Source organism: Anabrus simplex, chromosome 3 (assembly GCF_040414725.1).
Source record: "Anabrus simplex isolate iqAnaSimp1 chromosome 3, ASM4041472v1, whole genome shotgun sequence".
NCBI classification, from domain to species: Eukaryota; Metazoa; Arthropoda; class Insecta; order Orthoptera; family Tettigoniidae; genus Anabrus; species Anabrus simplex.
The window spans coordinates 474,547,607-474,570,736 of record NC_090267.1 but is presented as its reverse complement, the minus strand read 5'-3'; positions in this window follow the sequence as shown (position 1 = coordinate 474,570,736).

Sequence of the window (23,130 nt, the reverse complement as noted above, 5' to 3'; positions counted from 1 at the left end):
TAGGGTGAGTTGGTCTTGAAGAGCATTATTATATTGGTTAATTCCTAGTTTGTTTCATGAAAACGTATTTCTGCATATTGTACACTTGTGTAGTCTCAACCCCGAGTGGATGCAATTGTGTTTTTCGAGATCAACAATTCATTATTGGCAAGTGTACATTTTTTCCCCAGGGAGGGTTGGGTTCCTTCTTCGTGAAAGCGTAATCTTGCACTCTACGTTCTTTGAACTTAGGTAGTTTCAATTTTGTAGGCGATGTTGCGTCATGTTTGGTGGAGAATCGTAAGGTAGTCCTATTTACCGTATGCTCAGCAACTTAAGGTTAATTTAACGAAGTTAATTATTATGTACGAGGGGTATCCAAAAATAACTGAATGTACAAGGGAACCTCGATATATTGAATCACCTCGGGAGCTAAATTTTATTAGGAGTTACCGAAATTTCGAGATATACCGTTTTAGATCATGTATAGCACACAATTGAATCATATGTATTAACGGGCTTATACTGAATACGTTACTTTTAGCAGTTTAAAAAAATACAAACTCTATTTTACGGCATCACGTTAATTATAGCCCTTATTATAGTAACTTATTAGAAGACAGGATACGGTACATACAGTAGTGAAACAAGAAACATACCTCCGTTAATACCTTTGGAAAAAATCCCTTAGTCTCTTCTGTTTGTTTCTGTTAACCTTTCCTCCCTTCACGTTGAAACTTCTCGTAATTACCACGCTGCCGAGATTTGTAAATAGAGCTTGTCGTCCGCGACTTCAGGGGTTGCTTTCGTACGTTTCCGGTAATTAATTCACGCCCGAGAAACAGCTAGGCTTCGCCGATTTTCCGATCATTAGAAGCTTTAGTTTTTCAGTTCCCATCATATTAGCTCCCAGCATCACTGTAAGACTTTCTTTACTTGTTAACTGTTCCTCACAGACCGCAAATGCAGTATTCCACAGTTAATGTTGCACAAAATTCGAGTTACAGAGTAGCATTTGCTTGAAGGGAGGAAACGTTTGCTTCGAGAAATCGAGAAATTCGTGTAACCGAATTTCGAGTAATAGAGAAATAAATACACGTGAAGAATAGGACAGTCCGCCTCTGTGGTGCAGTGGTTGGTGCAATTAGCTGTCACCCCCGGAGACCCGGGTTCGATTCCCGGCTCTGCCACGAAATTTGAAAAGTGGTACGAGGGCTGGTACGTGGTCCACTCAGCCTCGGGAGGTCAACTGAGTAAGGGTGGGTTGGATTCCCACCTCAGCCATCCTCGAAGTGGTTTTCCGTGGTTTCCCACTTCTCCTCCAGCCAAATGCCGGGATGGCACCTAAATTAAGGCCCCGGCCGCTTCCTTTCCTCTTCCTTATCTATCCCTTCCAATCTTCCCATCCCCCACCAAGGGCCCTGTTCAGCATAGCAGGCGAGCTCGCCTGGGCGAGGTAGTGGTCATCCTCCCCACTTGTATCCCCCGAGCCAGTATCTCACGCTCCAGGACACTGCCCTTGAGGCGGTAGTGGTGGGACCCCTCGCTGAGTCCGAGGGAAAAGCTAACCCTGGAGGGTAAACAGATTAGGAAAGAAAGGAGAATAAGACAATAGGCCGGGATATTTAAGTTATTTCGAGATACTGAAAATTCGAATAATAGAGGTTAGAGATATCGAGGTTCGACTGCACTTCGGTCGATCTTGTAAGGTGGGTGTTAAGTAAGTCAGTATGCCAACAAGTGTGGATGGAAGTAATTACAACGAGCCCCTGTGGCAGTTTTCATGCGTTCTTTCGACCTCTTCGTTTTTGCGTTTTTTTGTGAACGATGAACCAAGTCTTCTATCTGGGTGTTTAGAGGCGGTTGCGCCGGGCGAGTTGGCCGTGCGGTTAGGAGCGTGCAGCTGTTAGCTTGCATCCGGGAGATAGTGGGTTCGAATCCCACTGTCGGCAGTCCTGAAGATGGTTTCCGTTTCGGTTGAAACGTCCCGGTTTGTGACAGAGTGGGGACGGTTCCTACACCATGACAAAGCTCCAGCTCACGCAACCATTTCTGTGAGTGATTTTTTGGCGGTAAACCGCAGGACATCACTTCATTACCCACCCTACCCACCAGATTCCCCATCTTGTCATTTATTTTTGTTTTTTAATTTTTAAAACCTTTCTTAGCATACAAAATTAAGTAATTTCCTCAATTGTGTCGACAGCTGAAGGGCTAAAGGGCGCGGAAAGATTTTACATTGTGAGTCCTTGTTTGCTCTTTTAAACAAAAAAAGTCAATAACCATTTCCGGAAAATCACCCTCAAATTGCTTGTTTCTTTATTCGTTTTCTTTTTGATTGAAATCCTAGCCAAATTAACTTATTTACGTAATTCTTTCTATAATAGGTTCCTTGGTTCGATACCCTTTTTGATTTTTTGAAAATGTCCACACCGAATATAGATACAAGGGCTTATGTGAAACTCTGTACAGACTCACATTAGCGCTCGTAGTGGTGCTTAAGTGAAACAATGCACTGACTCACATTAGCGCCCGTAGTGATAAAAAAGGCAAACTGCTAATCTGATCGACTGGATATGGCAACATGGCAGCACATCGTAAGAAATTTTTAACGTGCCCTTTCGGTTTAGAAAAGTGAAGAAAATGAAGTATAAATTCTCATGTTTTATTATATTTTATTTACCTAAACTTCGTAGCTCATATCCCTATGATGTTTTCAGCACTGAGTTGCTTGCCTGAATGGCTAGAACTGTGGATTTTGTTTGCCCGGATGAAAAGGTAGCTGAAGGGGAAACGTTTTGCATACATTCTGGAGGTGAAAAGAATCCAAGGTGGTGTTCCAAAGTATCTGAAAGAACGAGTAAGAAGGTTGCTTCGTGCAGTGAAAGAAATGCTTGAATATATTAATGTTAATATATTAAGGTTCGAAGGTAACTAACTTCTGTAACTTGAAAATATAAATTCTGTACTTTTTAAAATGCCCGATTATTTCTGGGCTCCTCTTCGTATGTTAACACAGGGATCGTGAGTTGAGAAAATCTGCGAACTACCGACCTAGAAGAAGTCAGTTTCCGCTGACTGACGAAGGAAAGCATAAGAAAAATGGTAATAATCGTGAATAAAACAACGGGTCTAATCCTATGGGGATATGATGACAGTTTGTGCAATTACGTGCATTATTCGTTGATGAAGTGTAAGCACGGTGGAGCTGTATGCCACCAGCTTGTATTATTGATGCGGCTTGGAGACAGATGATGACGTGGCGAGTCGCGGGGCTCCCCCGTGAGTTCCAACCCTCCCTCAATCTCTCCTCCTCCGCCCCTTCCTTCCTGGTCCGCTTGCTGGCGACCGTTTGCCGCCTCATAAAATATGAGTAATGCGTCCCTTGTCGGATGGCCAGCCGGCGTGCTACGAGCAACAATAACTGCGCAGCCACCTCACGAGTTGACACGCTCTCACACCTGCTGCGTCGCCATGAGCTCAGGAGATTTACCACAGATCTTAACGTTGTAAGTGCCATGTTTTTTACCCTGTGGTGCCGAACAAAATGTTTTGTTCCGCAATTGAGCTGCACATAATTAATGCCATTCTTTATGATGCTGGTAAACAAATAGGAGCTGCGTGGCCACTGCGGTAAGGGCGTGTTCGGTTGGCCCCGGAAGGACGTGGGTCCGATTCCCCGTAGGGAAGACTTCCACTTCCGGATGTGCACATGGCCCTGAAATTCACTCCGGCTACATAAAAAAATGAGTATCAGGTTAATTCCTGGAGGAAAGGTGGCCGGGGGTTGTTATTGTTACCGTGTTTTCGTGGATCACAGAGAGGTGAAAGAAGGTGCTAGTTTGAATGCGTCTATATCCACGATAGTCAAAAATGATGTTTCTTTTCAGGTATTCAATTTTAACTAACGACAAGATTTCAGGTACAGGTGTAGATCTTTACAAATTTGAAAAAATGAACGGAAAAACCAAGAATTGGTAAGTTACAATTTGAGATTCATGCTCATAAATTACAAAGGTCCCAGCATTACTAATATTGTGTTTAGGCAGAGTCAAGGACACGAATCTCCCAATTTATTTTACAGGATATTGAAGGCACAATTATTAAGAGACTTTGCTCCAACAGTCACAAATTTACAGCCTTCCAAAGGCACCACTCAATATTTACACAAATATATTTTACATTTGAAGAAAAGGGCCTCAATGCTATACAATTCTACCAAGGAGACTACGCTCTCAAACCCTTACAGCCTACTCAAGGCAACCATTAACTTTTACAATTTGGATTAGAGCATCTTCACTCAATAAAATTATAATTTAAGGCCTCTCTAGGCACAACCTACAATTTACAAGACCATATTAATTACCTTTTAAGTTTGTACAGGAGTTCTGGCAGTACTGAGGTTAGCGATGCGTTGTTGTCTGTCAAAAAGCACGTGGCTGTCCAAAAATACGTGGCTTTGTTTACCTCACGCTAGTTAGGTTAAGTTGGCACTACTGAGGTTTAGGCCCGTCAAGATGGCAGCAGTGAGGTTAGCGATGCGTTGTTGTCAATGACATCTGTCAAAAAGCACGTGGCTTTGTTTATAAATTCAAATCTCCCGCCAAAATTCGAATTTCCCGCCAGAATTCAAATTTCCCGCAAAAATTCAAATTTCCCGCGGGAGGAGGCGTCAGAACTGTCCAATTATACTACTTACAGGGGTACCAAGTACACATTCTACCTTCATGGAAAATAACAGGTTCAATTACTGGCCCAAAATTCACAATGTATGGAGGCGAACACTTGAGCTTCTTGAAACCGAAAATTAAAAACCATACTTGGGCTTGTGGCCCGATGATGCAGAGGCTAATCCTAAACTACTGAGGTGACTAGATGGACAAGAAAGTTACAAGGCTACAGATAGAAAACGGTTGCAATAACATAGTCACCTCAAATACAAGTTGATAGGGAACTCGAGAGGGTGTCACACTCTCTATTCCCGAATTTCACTTAAGTACACTTAATTTACACGAACTTTTACATGAGAAGAAAGAGAAGTTTACATTTTAGGAAACGGACCGTTACATAGTTAAAGATCGGAATCTTCCCCTCGAATCATCTTGCGGAGATAACTAGTGAGATAGAAAAATGGTGGCCATTACTTTAGCTGATGTTCTGCCTGCCGACGGACGAGGTCCCCGCCTCCTCTGTTAGCACACACACTCAATAAGACAAGTTAACTCGAAAAAACGTCAGCTTTTATACCCGAGAGGAAGGTTCGAGAAGGCTCTGGGCTAAGACCAGACACACCCTCTCATTTTTATTGGACAGTCAAAAAGCTATAAGAAGCCTATGATTGGCAGAAAAAGAAATACACAAAATTTTTGATTGGCCAGACTCCAAAGCTGGCAGGGATGAGTAAGAAGTGTTGCAAACTTTGAAGTATCAATAACAAAGAAAGTCAATTCAGTTCAGAAAACCTATGAACGCAAAATTTCTTTAAATTTCTAGTTATTCCACTTTGCACCAGAGTGCATAACATCAGTTCTTAAACAGTGACATCTATGGAGAAAAGTCCAAACTTCTCGAAATAGTTGCAAACTGTGATACAAAAAAAAAAAAAAAAAAAAAAAAAACAAAAGAAAACAACCTGTCAGTTTTGGAAACCTTAAAATAATACATTACTCTATCACTTTAGAAGTAACATTTGCTGATCAACGTCCCAACTTCTTGCACTGGTTATTTCAGTTTTTATGTGATAGCGTTCTTCAAGGCGTTTCATTTAAATGCACGGGGTTGAGGTGTACCTCCCGGTACAATTATTATTATTATTATTATTATTATTATTATTATTATTATTATTATTATTATTATTATTATTATTATTGTAGGTTACAGAGGTGTTAGCGGCTGGTGCAAAAAAGGAAAAATGCAGGTGGCTTTCCAAGCCACCCGGAACACATGCAAGAAATGGTGTTTTCTTGTAACAAACCAAAGCAAGGCAAAGTCATCTCCATACAGGCTATGAAGGCCCTTGGTATGGTGGAAAGTAAAGGCTTTCACTACAGGTAACCTCGGCACATAGTAGTGGGGCAGAGTGGTGGGCTCTACGCCTGGCCATCTTTACCCCCAGAAATTAACCTGGTAGTCATTTTTGATGTGGGCTGAGTGAACTCAGGGCCGTAAGCTCCGCCGGAAGTTGAAATCTCATTTGTTAAATTTTACGGCTTCCTGACTGGGAATCGAACCCACATCTTTCCGGGTGAACCACCTCGGCCAAGCGGTGCTTTTCTATAAATACCAAAATTCATCATTACAACACTGTTTTCAAGCTGGTATATCTCCATGCGTCAGAATACCTTATTCCCTCTCAGAAATGTGCGTTATCCTAAGTATTTATTTAAAAAAAGCCACTTCACGCTATAATAATATGCCCGAACATTTTTATCTCCTCAACTCTTATATCATCCGATCGAGCTATATTGTGTTTCTACATTGCCACATGGCTTCTCGCAATTCTTTCTCAGTAAACGAGGAGGGTATTTAATTAGTTTCTTGGTCTTTACACCTTCCTTTATATTCTAGGCACGTTCCCTGCATTTTTAAATTTTTAATTCTGTAAAAGCTGATTAGTCCGCCTCTGTGGTATAGTGATTTGTGTGATTAGCTTCCACCCCCAGAGTCCCGGATGCGATTCCCGGCTCTGCCACGAAAGTGGTACGAGGGCTGGAACGGGGTCCACTCAGCCTCAGGAGATCAACTGAGTAGCGGTTGGTTCGATTCCCACCTCAGCCATCCTGGAAGTAGTTTTTCCTGGTTTCCCACTTCTCCTCCAGGCAAATGCCGGGATGGTACCTAACTTACGGCCAAGGCCGCTTCCTTCCCTCTTCCTTGTCTTCCTATCTTCCCATCCCCCACCAAGACCCCTGTTCAGCATAGCAGGTGAGGCCGCTTGGGCGATTTACTGGTCCACCTCCCCATTTGTATCCCCGACCCAGAGTCTGAACCTCCAGGACACGGCCCTTGAGACGGTAGAGTTGGGATTCCTCGCTGAGTACGAGGGAAAACCAACCCTGGGGGGTAAGCAGATTAAGAAAGAAAGAAAATAAATACTTTGATAGACAAGCTTTTTACAAAGTCAAATCAGTTAAACGTGGTGATTATTACTCCATTTTCCTCTAGCAAAATTTATACTAGCTGTTAATGTTCTGTTTGCTGCCCTTTATGACGTCGGAAATTCTTCCCCCTCTTTTCCCCTCCTATTCTTATCTTTCGGGAATCTAAGTAATATAGTCCCTTTAGATGAGTGATTTTTACAATCAGGAGAGACACAGTAACCCATTATAACTTTAATCGAATTGAATTGGCTAACACGCAGACGGCAGGAAGTAGAGAGTTATGGTCCCAAAATGGCTGCTGCCGCATATCATTCTGGGAGAGTAACCAGACTTATGTACGGTATATAAACCTTGTTCACCAACGCTGCAAGGTCAGCTGTTTTACAATGATACGCAAATAACCAAACACAACACTCAATTATTTAGACTTATGAATAATACTGTCACACAGATGTAAATAATATGCTCAGTCCCCACGCGGACTTTAACAAGGGAACACACGAAATAAAATGGAATATTACGAAAAGCGAAAACGATGCTGTGCTTTACATGCTTAAAATAGACTTTTTAAACAGAGTACCGTACATAAAACATTCGGTGCTCTTAATCTGTCCCTGTAGGAAATTAATTCTAGCTTTGACTAGCTCACATTAAATTACGAGTTGCGTTCTTTAGTCGCTTTTTGAGAGCCACATTTTTTTCATCGTTTTTTTTAAAATTTCGTGTGGCTATTTCTAGCCGAGTGCAGCCCTTGTAAGCCAGACCCTCCGATGAGGGTGGGCGGCATCTGCCATGTGTAGGTAACTGCGTGTTATTGTGGTGGAGGATAGCGTTATGTGTAGTGTGTGAGTTGTAGGGATGTTGGGGACAGCACAAACACCCAGACCCCGGGCCATTGGAATGAACCAATGAAGGTTAAAATCCACGACCAGGCCGAGAATCGAACCCGGGACCCACTGAACTGAAGGCCAGTACGCTGACCATTCAGCCAACGAGTCGGAATGTTCATCTGTAAGTGAACTAGACTGGCCTGTAAATTTGACTACAACTACGCTGACCTTCAACCTTACCGCTCACTGTTGCCATCACTGTTTCACTCACATCGTGATTCTTGTTCGTTATCTTTTTGATACTACCCTCATTCCCTTTCCCACTAGGTGAATTTCGTGATTTTACCTCAGTGGGTACTTATTTGGGTAAATTTGGAAAAGTATGTCGCACCGTTCTGTGTTTTACACGAGGAAGTTTAACGTTCTTTTCCGTTCACAACGATACAGTCCGCCTTTATAAGTTAATTTAATCTGCCGAAAAATGCAGGTCACCTGTTTTGCTTTTGACTGACAATTGTTTGCTTATGTTTCCGCCGGTTAACTCTCGTCCACTTCGAAAACAAACTATTCTTCCTTAGGCGGTGAAAAACATTGTGTACCATCAGGCTTCCTTCCGTAACACGATTTACAACCAGAAAAGTATGAAATTTTCTCGAAATAATAGAAAACTAATTTACACAAAGCACTGCACAGATATTAATACTTTCGGAAAATATCAAAACGAATTCCCTCGATAGGCTTTAAAATTGTTGCCATGACTTCACGCACGCTACAACCTTCGTCGACAATTTGGCGTACGTGCTGTTGCAGCTGGTTCATTTCGACTGCAGCGCCACCAACGACAATGTTAATAGAGCGGAGTGATCACACTAGGTATTCTATTCGTCATGTCATTAGGGAAGTCTTGCTCGTGAACAGACGGGATTTTCTTCTGAAGACGCAGAACAAAGTTCTCTGCAAAACGTAAAGAATGTTACCTTGTTTTATGGCACGGGAAAAGACCGAAAGCTCGTTAACATGTCTTCAATTACGGGCCGTGAAAGCGTCAATGTAAATAATGAAAAATAATTAACAATATTGATTTGATGGATCCGAGTAACGACTTTCGCGGTATTTGGAGACGTCGAGGTGGCGACAATTTGTCTTATGGGAGTTCTTTTAGGACCCAGTAAATCTACCGACTCGAGACTGGCGTTTTTGAAGATGGCTTGATGGTTTAATAATAATAGGAAATAGTCCTCCCTGATTATTAACTAGGATAAGCATTTAATTGTGTGAATGTTCAGTTGTGCAAGAACTTTACAAGAGCAATTATTCTGAAGAACAGTCTGTTTTCCTTTAAAGCAGAAAATGCATTACGGTTTGTTTGAATTAAGAAATGTTATGAAATATTTTCCACCTTGTGAAGGTGGCTGGTGAAAGGGGCTACAAGAATGAGTGGATTAGACGTAGATCTATATCTAGGGAGAGGACAGAAGCAGTAGAGTAAGCGATAAATGGAAAAGGGTACATTTTTCAATGACAAATGCCAGCCGCGAGTACAAGAAATGGAAACCTGATTTACTTCCGAGACAGGCGAGTGAGAGTGGGATATAAAGTGTGTTTTGACAGCTCGCTGGAATTGACACTCCATCGTACTGCTGGCTGGTGGCTGCATATCTCGCATGTTGCGGCTTCCACTGGAATTTGTGTTTCAGAGGCCTAGCGTTCATTTAAGAAGTGTTCATGATCGGAATTAGCCAGCCATATGGCTCCCGTCCTGCTGCTACAAACAGGTGTTTATGTTCATTCACCGTATTTTTAATGTCCGACTCGTTGGCTGAACAGTCAGCGTACTGGCCTTCGGTTCAGAGCGTCCCGGGTTCGATTCCCGGCCGAGTCGGGGATTTTAACCTTAATTGGTTAATTCCAATTGCACGGGGGCTGGGTGTATGTGTTGTCTTCAGCATAATTTCATCCTCATCACCACGCGCAGGTCGCCTAGGGGTGTCAAATAGAAAGATTTGCACCCGGCGAGCCGAACCCGTCCTGGGATATCCCGGCATTAAAAGCCATACGACATTTCATTTTTACCGTATTTTTAATAATAATTGAGTTTGCTAATCTTGTGCCAAGGACTAATGATTAATTAACTGATCAAACCCATAACTCTAATACACTCATATACGATAGGGTTCAAACTGTTAGGATATTAAATAAATAAATAAATAAATAAATAAATAAATAAATAAATAAATAAATAAATAAATAAATAAATAAATAAATAAATAAATAAATAAATAAATAATCCATCTGACATTATTAGGCTGGCCAGAAGAGCAAACGATTTTACACCGAACCGCACTATCGGCAGCCCTGAAGACGGTTTCCGTGGTTTCTCATTTACACACCAGGAAAACGCTATGAAATATTTTCCACCTTGTGAAGGTGGCTGGTGAAAGGGGCTAGAAGAATGAATGGATTAGACGTAGATCCATATCTAGGGAGAGGACAGAAGCCGTGGAGTAAGCGATAAATGGAAAAGGGTACATTTATTAACTGATCAAACGGTCGCATTCTTCCCACTTCTAGCCCTTTACTATCTTATGGTCACTATAAACCTTCCTGTGTCAGTGCGACGTAAAGCAAATTGTAAAAAATAAAAAAATAAAACATGATTTTACATGTTGTAACTTTTCAGCTCTCTGATCACCATCAGGGAGTAGGTGTAATGACTTAGGTTGTCGTATTAATTTTCTTATTGTAGAGTTTCTTCCGGTATTAAAATGGAATTTCTCTGTTAATTAGTTTCCGGAATTTGTAATACTCTGCAGCGTTTCTCATTGTTTTCCACTTTCGACAATTTTTCATCGATTCAAGGACCATCATGCTGTGATTTAGTACAGTATATCGCATTCAGGAACATTCCATCTTTCTGCATAAGAAAAACTACGTCCTTCTTTCTGTCACATCGTACGAATTGCTGGCACTACATTTGTATACCTGTCATCTAATATGCGTCGTCAGCATCAATACTCTTCAGAAGAACTCAGAGAAGTCCTGTCACGAATGAGGTTAGTATAAATACATCACAGTGCATTCATGTAAAAGGAAAGATGAGAATTAATGATACAAATCACATCTCAAGAAAAAAGGAAAGCAAATTCACCTCCGTACAGGCCATGAAGGCCCTTGGAGGAGTGGAAGGCAAAGGCTTCCACCATTGTTAACCTCGGCACGTGATGAGTAGACTGGTTAGCTCTACGCCCGGCCGCCTTCGCCCCTAGGAATTAACCTGGTACTCATTTTTTATATAGGCTGAGTGAACCTCAGGGCCATATGCACCTCCGCAAGTGGAAATCTCGTTTTTTAAATTTTACGACTTCCTGACGGGGATTCGAACCCACGATCTTCCGGACTCACCGAGCACGCCTTTACCGCCTCGACCAGGCAGCCCCCTACATCTCAAGAAAATGAATAAAATTAATTTCTAGAAATATTAACCGAAAAATTCTTTATTTTAATATTTAAGTATTACAAACATGATTTCTGAACAGGAAATTGTGATATTAATCACGTCATTAGTTTAATATTATGCTCTATATACCGGACGAATCACATATAACTACGTTCTGAAATATTTTTGAACAGGTAGTGCGATTTGCCGTATTTTTTGGACCATAAGGGGCTGCAGATCATAAGATGCACCCTGATATTTTAATGAAAATTTAAGGAAAAATATGCCACTGTATTTTCAAACAAAAAATTATAGAAATAGTTTAATTTGTATACAAACACACATTTTATGTAGATAGTGCAAAAACTGCCGCTGTTAAAAATCACAAGTGGATATTGCCTTCTCGCTGCCCTCTTTGCGAATTCCTTAACTTTTAATTTGAATGCTAAGTCATACAGAATGTTGTCTACAACAGCTGTTAGCGTAATGTTAAACGAAAAACAAATGATTTGTATAAAAAAGAGAGCATATTCAACAGATAGCCACCCTATTAAGGAATCTAGGCTATCAGCCTCACAATCAATCAATCAATCAATCAATCAATCAATCAATCAATCAATCAATCAATCAATCAATCAATCAATCAATCAATCAATCAATCAATCAATCAATCAATCAATCAATCAATCAATCAATCAATCAATCAATCAATCAATCAATCAATCAATCAATCAATCAATCAATCAATCAATCAATCAATCAATCAATCAATCAATCAATCAATCAATCAATCAATCAATCAATCAATCAATCAATCAATCAATCAATCAATCAATCAATCAATCAATCAATCAATCACTGATCTGCATTTATGGCATTCACCCAGGTGGCAGCGTCCCTACCTGTTGTTCACCTAATCTTTTCTTAACCCTCAAGCACACGCGCCAGATCTTAGGACGCAGACACACGCGTGGGTGTGCTTTCCACCCCATATGTCATTGTATTGTAAAATATGAATTACTGTATTAATTGGAGATTTTAAGATGGATTATGTAAGAATGACTCTTTCTGCGGGGATCCAGCCAGAAAGGTACAAGAGCGGGGAGAGTACAGGAAAATTATTTGTACATTTCACTAGGGAATAAAATGACCTTGGGTGGATTCCACCCCATACGCGTGTGTTTGCGGGTTAAATAACTGCAAAGAATTTGGAAATTTATTGAACGTCTCCCTTGGTAAATTGAAGACCTCCCCGAAATAAGAATGTAACCAACAAATCAGTAATAATTCAGGAGAATGGAAAATTATATTCGACGTTTATTTCATTGTATACATTACTCGTACCAATTACATATTGAAGTGTACAAATGAGTTCATATATTACAACCAATATTTTATTGTTATAACTTAAGGTTTTCAAAATAATCTATTAACTGGAAGTGATGCAGAGGAAAATAATCAGCAAGCGTGTCTTACATTTGTATACAAGAGAAGAGAAATACTCTACATGCAGTTGAAACTCAAATGATAGGAACAAATATTAGGCCAATAAAAAAAAAAATAACAACAATAACACTGTGAAGAAAATGTTTCAAAATATAGGTGTAATTTCGACTATGACCTTTATTTAAATGATCTATTACACATGGTGAAGAAACAAAACAGACACTGTCCATCATTTTGACTGATGCTCTATCCTTACACCACGGAGGACGAAGCTGTAAACCAGCTTAAAGTTGAAGTGTAAGACGTAAGATGACACTACAGCATAGAGGCGTGATGATACACCCTATTTCCACTGAAATCTCCCTTTTCAAAAATGTGTTTGTTACATCTTTATTACGGGAAGGTCATCAATTATTTCAATCACTAAAGCGTCTTCGTATTAACACAAAACAATCATTACGGCAATACATTTTTTAGTTTTTCTATATTTTACTGCTATTTTCTAGCAAATGGGTTATGTCTGGTATGGTTATCTAAGGTCGGCAGATGCACAGTGGGTCTCGCCCCGCAAGATGTCATGGCTGGTCCGACAGCTCTGCACTCTGACCGGCCAACCGAGAAGAGAACGGGTGGCCGCGGCTCTACCGTGGCTCTAGGCCTCTGCATTCGGGGGACTGGACCTCACGGCTGGCCCCAACCGTCGACTGTCCTGAGAATGGTTTTCTGTGGTTTTCCATTGTCTTGCAGTAAGGCGAATGCCAGGACAGATCCTAGTACACTTAAGAAAATGGAAATTGCAACGCCATGAAGGCATTGGTCGTTTGTGTTGATTTTCAAGATATGGATCGATGCCATGTAGGGATGTAAATGATTAAAGTTTCAGACCCATTGGATTGTTGCTACAGGTCTCCCCACGTGATTGGTCGCGGAGGAATCAACTCCAGTATACGGACTCTGGTGTAGCGTAGTTGACTTGCAGTCTGTGCAGTGAAGTGTTCCCCGTCAAACATGCATCGACGACAGAGAAGAGCACGCTATCAACAACTGTCGCCGTTTGAGAGGGCTCGGATAATTGGGCTGTGTGAGGGTGGATTGTCGCTTAGGACTGTCGCTGCACGTGTTGGCCGACAGGCATCTACGGTACAACGTGTATGGCAGCAGTGGTCAAATAAAGGTACCCACACTCGTAGACCTGGCACAGGCCCAGCGTGACAGACAACCGTGAGAGAGGATCGCCGCATCATTCGGATAGCCCGGCTGGAACCCCATGCAACAGCAGCGTAAATTCGAGCAGCTGTGGCACCCCACGTTACACAACAAACAGTTGGTAATCGCCTGCGTGCAGCTGGCTTACGAGCCCGTGTCCCTGCAGAAGGTGTTCCATTGACCCCACAACAGCGACGTGTAAGGCTGGCCTGGTGTCGAGAAAGATGGACGTGGGTCGACGAATGGCATAGGGTCGTCTTTAGTGATGAATCGCGCTCCTGTCTTGCCCGCAGTGATCGACGGAATCGTGTGCGCCGATGTGCCGGGGAGTGGGGCCGCCCAGATCTTATTGTTGAGAGGCACACAGGGCCAACACCAAGCATTATGGTCTGGGGAGCTATTGGCTTTAATGTGAAATCAGAATTAGTGCTTGTTCAGGGCATAATGACTGCTCGACAGTACGTTGATAGGGTACTCAATCCAGTGGTTGTCCCTATGATGGCGAACATTGCTAATGGGATGTTTCTGCAGGACAATGCCCGTGTTCACACTGTGCGCATCTCCAGAGAAGCTCTCCACGACATCTCAACCTTAGAATGGCCCGCCAGATCCCCGGACCTCAGTCCTATTGATCATGTGTGGGACATGATGGGTCGACAACTGGACAACCGTCCTCAGCCACCCACAACTCTAGAACAACTGACCCGTGCAGTGCAGCAAGCATGGCCACAATTCTTCAGGAAGCGATCCAGGGCCTTATTGACTCCATGCCTCGACGAATTCATCAATGTATTGCAACTCGTAGTGGGCACATCCTGTATTGATTGTTGTCTAAACTTGCGTTCAGAGGGACCTGAAAGTGTAATCACCGAAGCACAACCGAACATTCATCCTGCATGTTCAATTGCAGCAATGTAGCACCACTCCTTATGGGTGTTGCAATTTCCATTTCATTCAGTGTATATTCCACGGCGCCACCCTCTCACCTTCTCCGCACATCTTCACCGTAACAAATCTCTTGGCCTGAGAGACGTCGTCACCGTCTATGTCGCTCGCTTCTCTTCAGGGGAGGAATGAAATCATTTTAGTAGTTGTTTAGATTTCTTGTCTTTTGTCTTATTGAACTGTTAAGAACTTTCACAGTCATTTCATGGAACAGAGGTAATGTCTGATAATTGTCAACGAGTGTTTGACTACAGAGTCTTTTATGGCCTGAATGATAGATTCAGATGTTTTAATCTTCCTCAAGTTGTCCAGAGTTTCTTTAGATACAGTCCCACTGGCATCTATCATCATTCTAACTATTTCCAACTTTATTTATTTTGTATCTGTTTTTAAATTGTTCACGGCATGGTTCGTAGATGGCCTTTTCCTGGTCACAGATGATTTTTAGCTGTGTCCTTTGTCTTCAAATCTCTCAGTCAGATCGATCACCATGACTTCTATTTTAATTCGGTCGGTCACTATGATGTCAGTGACTGATCCGTCTGCGGAGAGAAATCGGATTTTTTCATAGACTTCGAGGTGATGTCTACGAAGGCTCCTAGCGATAATACAACGGACTGTGCTGTGGCGGTTGATTCTCATTAACTCTCCCTTGGGACAGAACCCTAATACGTGAGGAAGGGTTTCTAACTCGCCATATCTTCTGCAACGGGATGTATTAAGGCTCCTCCCAGGGAGAGCACGAACAGGTACGAGACTGCAGTTCACATAACTAGGTTAAAAGTCAGGTTATGAGTTGCACTAATAAGAAGTCCCCTCACTTTTAATTATTGCGATGATGGGGTGAACATTTCTTATGAGGATCTCTGTAAGTACCTAGGTGTTAATATAAGGAATTATATTCATTGGGGTAATCATTTTAACGGGGTTGATAAGAAATGGTACATATCTCTTCACATGGTTATGAGGGTATTTAGGAATCGTAATAAGGATGTAAAGCAGGGGACGTGTTAGTCTCTGGTAAAACCCCAACTAGAGTATAGTTCTAGTGTGTGGGACCCTCACCAGGATTACTTGATTTAAGAACTGGATGTGGAATGACATTAGTTTGAGTGGTGTTTTTAAAAGTAGGAAAATCACATTACGAAGATATAAATTCGGAATTCAAGAGCAAAATTGGGGGCAGATACTCGTTTATATAAGGAGGAGTTAGGGACTGGAATAGTTTGCCAAGGGAGATATTCAATAAATTTCCAAATACTTCGGAATTGTGTAAGGCAATGTAAACAACACATAAGGAATCTGCCACCTGGGCGACTACGGTAAATGGATATCAGTGGTGACTGATTGATACATATATTTTTCGTGATCCCTCTGAAAACATAACATTACCACATAAAACAATTAATATTTATATGCACCAAGACTGCAGAGAGCTCAGAATTCTTGAGTCCGCTTTCTGATGAACACTCCAAAATTTCATCACAGAACTTCTGCGTTCCATGAGATAAATTGGTTTAAACTAAACCAGAGTCGTAGCTTTCATTCGTTGCTTCAACTCGACGAAATAATCTACAAGCAGACTCTGGTGCCTGTTTGTTTGTTTGTTTGTTTGAGTTCTTATAACTTGAAAGCTACTAGATATGTTTCTACCTAACTTCCAATATAGAATCACTTGTCCTCGGGTACATTTTAGGTTCGATATTTTTTCTAAATCCCTGAACTGACTGGGGGGTTTATACGAAACCGAAAACGTGATTTTACATTCCCAAAAGTTATATATAACCACATTTAATTGAAATCTTCTTACCATAATGGAAATCAATTTTTAAAACACTTTCCTCATGCGCATGATTTCGATACGACGATTAGTAGGAGAGATATCATCAACGGACAGTTTTTCAGTCTAAGTTCGTGCAGATTAACCTAAAAGAGGGTGTGTGTAAAGCATATTACTTATAACTGTAAAACTTCCGGAAATATTTCGACCAGACTTCATATTTGGCATTCCCCCCACGCGAAGGTACTTTTAAGGTCCATAGTACTTCAAATTCCCGGAGTGGACTGGGGATTTATAGGAAACCGAAACATTGATTTTATAATCCCACAAAATATACCAGAACAACCTGGATGGAAACGTACCAAGCTTGACGGAAATCCATTTCTAAAACTTTTTCTTATGTGCACTTTATCGATAGAATGATTAATAAGGAAGATATCGTTAACGCTCATTTTACAAGCTAAGTCCAGTGCACATACCCCAAAAGGTTTTGTACGTGGAGCAGATTCCTTGTTTGTATAAATGAAATCGTTACGACCGTGTGTCTGTGCATTGACGATTTTGGCGAAATTTTCGTTATCCGTTTCAGGTTTAATAATGACAACCTGCATACTTTTATCTTTCGCGTCTGTTTGTTGATTTATCTGTTGGCCGTTTGTTAAGTTCTTATAACTGGTAAAGTACTGGATATATTTCAACCAACATTCATACCTATAATCCACCTGTCCTTGGGTAACTTTTAGGGCCTTATTATTGTTTTATAAATCGCGGATTTGTTTGGGGGCTTGTAGGATATCTAAACAGGGATTTTACCCTCCCACAAAATATACATGACCAACTTTAATGGAAAACAACTTCTAAAAACATTTTTCTCATGTGTACCTTTTCGTTAGGAGAATAAAATCCGAGGCTATTTAAAAGGAAATGTTTCATGTGGTACTCAGATATGTAAAAAGTGGATCTCACTAACGTAAAAAGTAATAATTAGTTCTTAATTATCAATAAGGATACAAAATTGTAGAGGTTAAGTAAATTATTGATTTTTAGAAATATGTGTAAAAAAAAATTTATGTACATCATTCTGTAAATTGTATAAAGATGTTGTATAATATGGTTTGGCATAATAGCAGGCTTCATATCCTGAGCTCTGCCATATAAGAAAGGCAATGAACTAAACTAAACTAAACTAAACGGGAGATATTATTAGCGGACTGATTTACGGGCTGTCATGTAATAACAGGGTGGTTTAAGGGTTTAACGAAGGAGCCATTTTATTCTAATCAATAGAACAGATCGTCAAGGATTGGTTTCACCGAGCTCGATAGCTGCAGTCGCTGATGTGCGGCCAGTATCCAGTATTCGGGAGGTAGTGGGTTTGAACCCCACTGTCGGCAGCCCTGAGGATGGTTTTACGTGGATTCCCATTTTCATATCAAGCAAATGCTTGGGCTGTACCTTAATTAGGGCCGCGGCCGCTTTCTTTCCACTCCTAATCCCTTCCTGTCCCATAGTCGCCCTAAGTCAGTCTTAACACCAGATCTGCTAATAATTCCATCCTTGCTTTACCTACCCATAGAACTGCCATCTACGATAAATCATTCACAGTAATTGCCTGGCGTGAGTGGAACCTCCTTCCCGAAATTATCAGGGGGTTAAGCTCTATTCGCACTTTCAAGGAAACACTTTGGAGACATTTTATGCACCAGTAAGGATCATCTGTAAACTTGATGCTGCTACTTACAACCATTCTATTGTTATGGATGTCCTGGTAGAGAGTCTAAAATTCTTATCCGATTTGTTTTTAAAATCAAATTTCATGTAGTGCTTCTTTTGTTTTTAACATGTAGGATATTAGTTTTAAGAATTTATCTTTTTATTATATCTGATTTATTTCATCTTAATGTAATCTAACCATCCTTGTATTATTATTAATTTACTTTGTATCAGATCTAGTTATTGTAAGTAATACAATGTAATATATGTATATTTCAGTTCCTGGTTAAATGGAAGAGAAGGCCTGAAGGCCTTAATCTTGCCAGGTGAAATAAAACATTACTAAACTAAACTAAACTAAACTAAACTAAACTAAACTAAACTAAACTAAACTAAACTAAACTAAACTAAACTAAACTAAACTAAACTAAACTAAACTAAACTAAACTAAACTAAACTAAACTAAACTAAACTATCTGTGTCAGTGCGACGTAAAGCAACTTGCAAAAAAGAAAACCGATTGGTTTCACGAGTCTTCAGGCCACAGCGCCGCTCCCGGTTTTAAATGAACAGCAATATGTAACCGAGAAGTATAGAGAATTACGAACAACTTCAGACCATAAACTGTACCGTTCAATAAACTCTGTCTCCACTTTGTTCAGCTTTTCGTACTTCACGTTAGACAACTGGCACGTGCTTAACATGCCGTTCACATATTATGCCAGTGAATGTTATATGTGTAATATATTATTAAACTGTCCGGGGATTTTATAATTCTATTGGCCCGGGGGCTGGGTGCTTGTGCTGGGTCCAACATCCCTGCAGCTCTCACACCACACATATATCCTCCACCACAATAACACGCAGTTACCTACATATGGCAGATGCCGCCCACCCTCATCGCAGGGTCTGCCTCACAAGGGCTGCACTCGGCTAGAAATAGCCACACGAAATTATTACTATAAACTCAAAGTAACGTACATTGTTGACATGGTGTGACAGAATAGCAAGCTTCATATACTGAGACACGCCATGGAAAGAAAAGCATAATAATAATAATAATAATAATAATAATAATAATAATAATAATAATAATAATAATAATAATAATAATAATAATAATAATAATAATAATAATAATAATAATAATAATACATTTTTTAGAATTGGCCTTACGTCGCACCAACATGGATAAATCTTATGGTGACGATGGCATAGGAGTGGGAAGCAAGCGGCCATGGATTCAATTAAGATACAGTCCCAGCATTTGCCTGGAGTGAAAATCGGAAACCACAGAAAACCATCTTCAGGGCCGCCGACAGTGGCTTTTGAACCTACTATCTCCCGAATGCAAGCTCACAGCTCGCTTGGTAATAATAATAATAATAATAATAATAATAATAATAATAATAATAATAATAATAATAATAATAATGAATATCCAAAACAGTTTGGAACCCTATTTTACATAGTATACTAGGGTTGTAGTTAAAATACATATTCACTTTTACAATGAAAATGAATTCGTGTATCTAATCGACGGAAAATGAAGTGGATGAAGTTAATAAAATATTTGTAACAGCATGGCTTCTTAAACAAATGATACAGGGGTTTTGATAATGCAATGTTGCAATAATTCAATGAGAGTTCAAGTCATGCCTTCTTCTTTCAAATGCAGCACATTCAAACAGTAGGTGGTCCACTCTTTGTGAGGATCCGCAAACACACATGTAGCCATTAGGACGATTAGGACGATTGATTCTGAATCGATGAAAATAATAACCAAATTTGCCATGACCAGTCAAAAATTGAGTAATTGCAAAGCTTGGCACCAACACGTTACATTGCAGGCGGTTGAAAACCTCAGGGTAGAATATTTCTCTGGTGACTTGGCCTCTAGTGGAAGAAGTCCAAATGTTGTTCCATTGATGGATTACGTGCTTCCTTATGATTTTTTTTAGCGTAGCTAGGTGACATTTTGTCATAAGAAATTTCCAAATTAGATGCAGCCGCTGCTTTCGCCAGAAGATCAGCTTTCTCATTTCCAGATACTCCACAATGGCCGTGAATCCAGTCAAAACAGATGTGCGGACTTTTTTGAGCTGTGGTTCTAATAGCTACAGCTATTGGATTCAGATTATATTTATTATTTATCGCATTAAGCGCAGCTTGCGAATCACTTAATAACCGAGATTTCTTATTGTTAGATTTGCACCATTCGATCGCAGACTTAATAGCCCACAGTTCAGCCTGGAAAATAGAGCATGTGGAAGAGAGTTTGTACTGCGATGAAAACACCTCAGAATCGTTTTCATGAACAACGAAGGCATACATCCAACTCTGTCCTGTTCATCTGTGCTTGGTATGCGAGATCCATCTATGTAAATAAAGCAGTCGTGGGTAATTGAACAATTTTCATAAATAAAGTTTTTGAAGAGACTTGGGTGAACAGACTGTAGAAAATGACAAGGTTTCTCTAGAGTGGTATGCAGAATGGGCATAGGTGACACTTTGTTTTTCTTCAAAAAAGTGAGTTCAGCTTTTGCTATAGCCGTCAGAAATAGTGGCTCAATGCCTGCAATAAGAAGAGCTGCATCAGTAGAGGTGGTGCGGTAAGCACGGGAAATATTTTTTATTATTTTTCTCTAGATCACAGTAAACAAATACCAAATTGATCAGTTGAATGAGAAAAATAACAGCGTTCAACTTTAGCCACACACAAAAACTTCTACTAACTTTAAAACAAACAGGCATAGTTAATATACATACAAAGAAAGAAAAGAACACAAAAAGAAAAGAACACCACATAAAAACCTACTGTCCGGCCGAGTCATCATCCCTGGTGAGAAGAAGGCCGCCCTCCCGATGATGACCCAACCGGCCCTGTCCGTGGAGACCTCCTGAAGGCCCCAAGATCTAACCAGATGACAATGTTTTCCCTCTCACCATTCCATTTCTAAAAGTACCCCTTGAACATGCCATGAAGTCCGTCGGATACTCCGCATATGTGACTCCCTCTGATAGGGTCACCCAGTAGTCATCCTCAGTGCTTTCATGTCATGTAAGCACGGGAAATACGAAGGGCAAATCCTCTCTGAATTTGCATCAATTTACGTTGAGCCAATTTCTTCTCAAGTGTCATTCGAAAAGAGGAAACACAATACAATATCATAGTTGCAAACGCTGTATCATAAATAACTCTTAGTACCTATGAATTTAGTCCCCAAGAAGGTCTGCAGGCAATAGCTAAACCTGGCATAAACTTACTGCCTTTCTGTTGTAGTTTGTTGAAATGGGCCCTGAAGGTTAATTTCTTGTCAAGTACAACTCCTAGATAAAGAATATGATTTTCCATAGTGATATTTTGTCCATTCACTTTAATTTTAGGCTTTCTTAGTTTCCTTCTCCATGTAACAAGCATGCCCTTCGTTTTCTCGGGTTTAAATTGTAATTTATTATCACAACCCAAGTAAATAAAATGTCGAGAGACAAATTTGCTCTTACTCTCAGATCCCGCACATTATCTGCTTTAATTAAAAGAAAGGCGTCATAAGCGTAGTCCACAACTTTACAACCAACAGGAAGACGTAAAGTTAGAAGATCATCGTATAAAATGTTCCAGAAACCAGGACTACAACTAGATCCTTGTGGGCAACCCCTTTTCAGGATCTTTGAAGAAACTGCTGATCCGACTTGAAGTTTAACTTCACGATTTTGGAAATAAGATTGTATTAATTTATATAAATTTTTTGGACAGAGCTTCTTTTTCAACTGAGTTAGAACTTTTGGCCACCAGGCATTATCAAATGCACTAGAGATATCCAGTGATATTAGGATAGCTACTTCATGCATGGAGAAAACAGTCTCAGCCCATTCTACTACATTAAGAACAGCATCTTCTGTCGATTTTTGTGGAGTAAATCCGTACTGGCATTGACTTAAATGATTGTTGCTGTTTAAGTGGTATATGACCCAATCGATTATTAACTTCTCAGAAAATCTTCCCCAGAACTGGAAGGAGGCAAATAGGCCTGAAAGATTTGGCAGTAAACATTCTTGAAATAATGCCTTTAGGGATTATTTTAACAATTGCAGTTTTCCAAGATGTAGGGAAGAGGCTGAACACCAAGCACTTACTAAAAAGGGTGACAAACAGGGAAGGAAAACACAAGTGGATATTTTTGATAATGTTTGCTGACAGTTCATCCCAGCCTGGTGCTTTCTTGTCATTTTGTGAGAGCATTATTCTTTCAACTTCTTGGCGGGTGAAAAGCACATCATCTGCAGTATTGGGAGGGGGAGTGCAAAATAATCTAATGGCCTTTTGCGTTTCTGTATCGTCATCTTCTTCGGAGAAGAAAGAGTTGATAAGAACATCAGCAGTATCGGAGAAAGATTTTGTAAAACCGGTGTCTGATTCAATTGAGCAAATAGTATTATTCAAGTTTTCAGATTTTCTTGTTAATTTGTAAACAACACCCCAAGGATTACATTTCGTAGGCAGTGAGCAGAATTCTTTCCATTTTTCCGATTTCCTTCTTATTATCAAATTCTTGTACTCTTCCTTAACTACCAGATATATTTCTTCGTATCGCTGACGGAAAAGAGGACAACGACTTCGTTTGTAACGTCTGTGACAAGCAACAACACGTTTACGCATTTTTAGGAGGTTTCTGAGAGATTTGTGGTAGATTT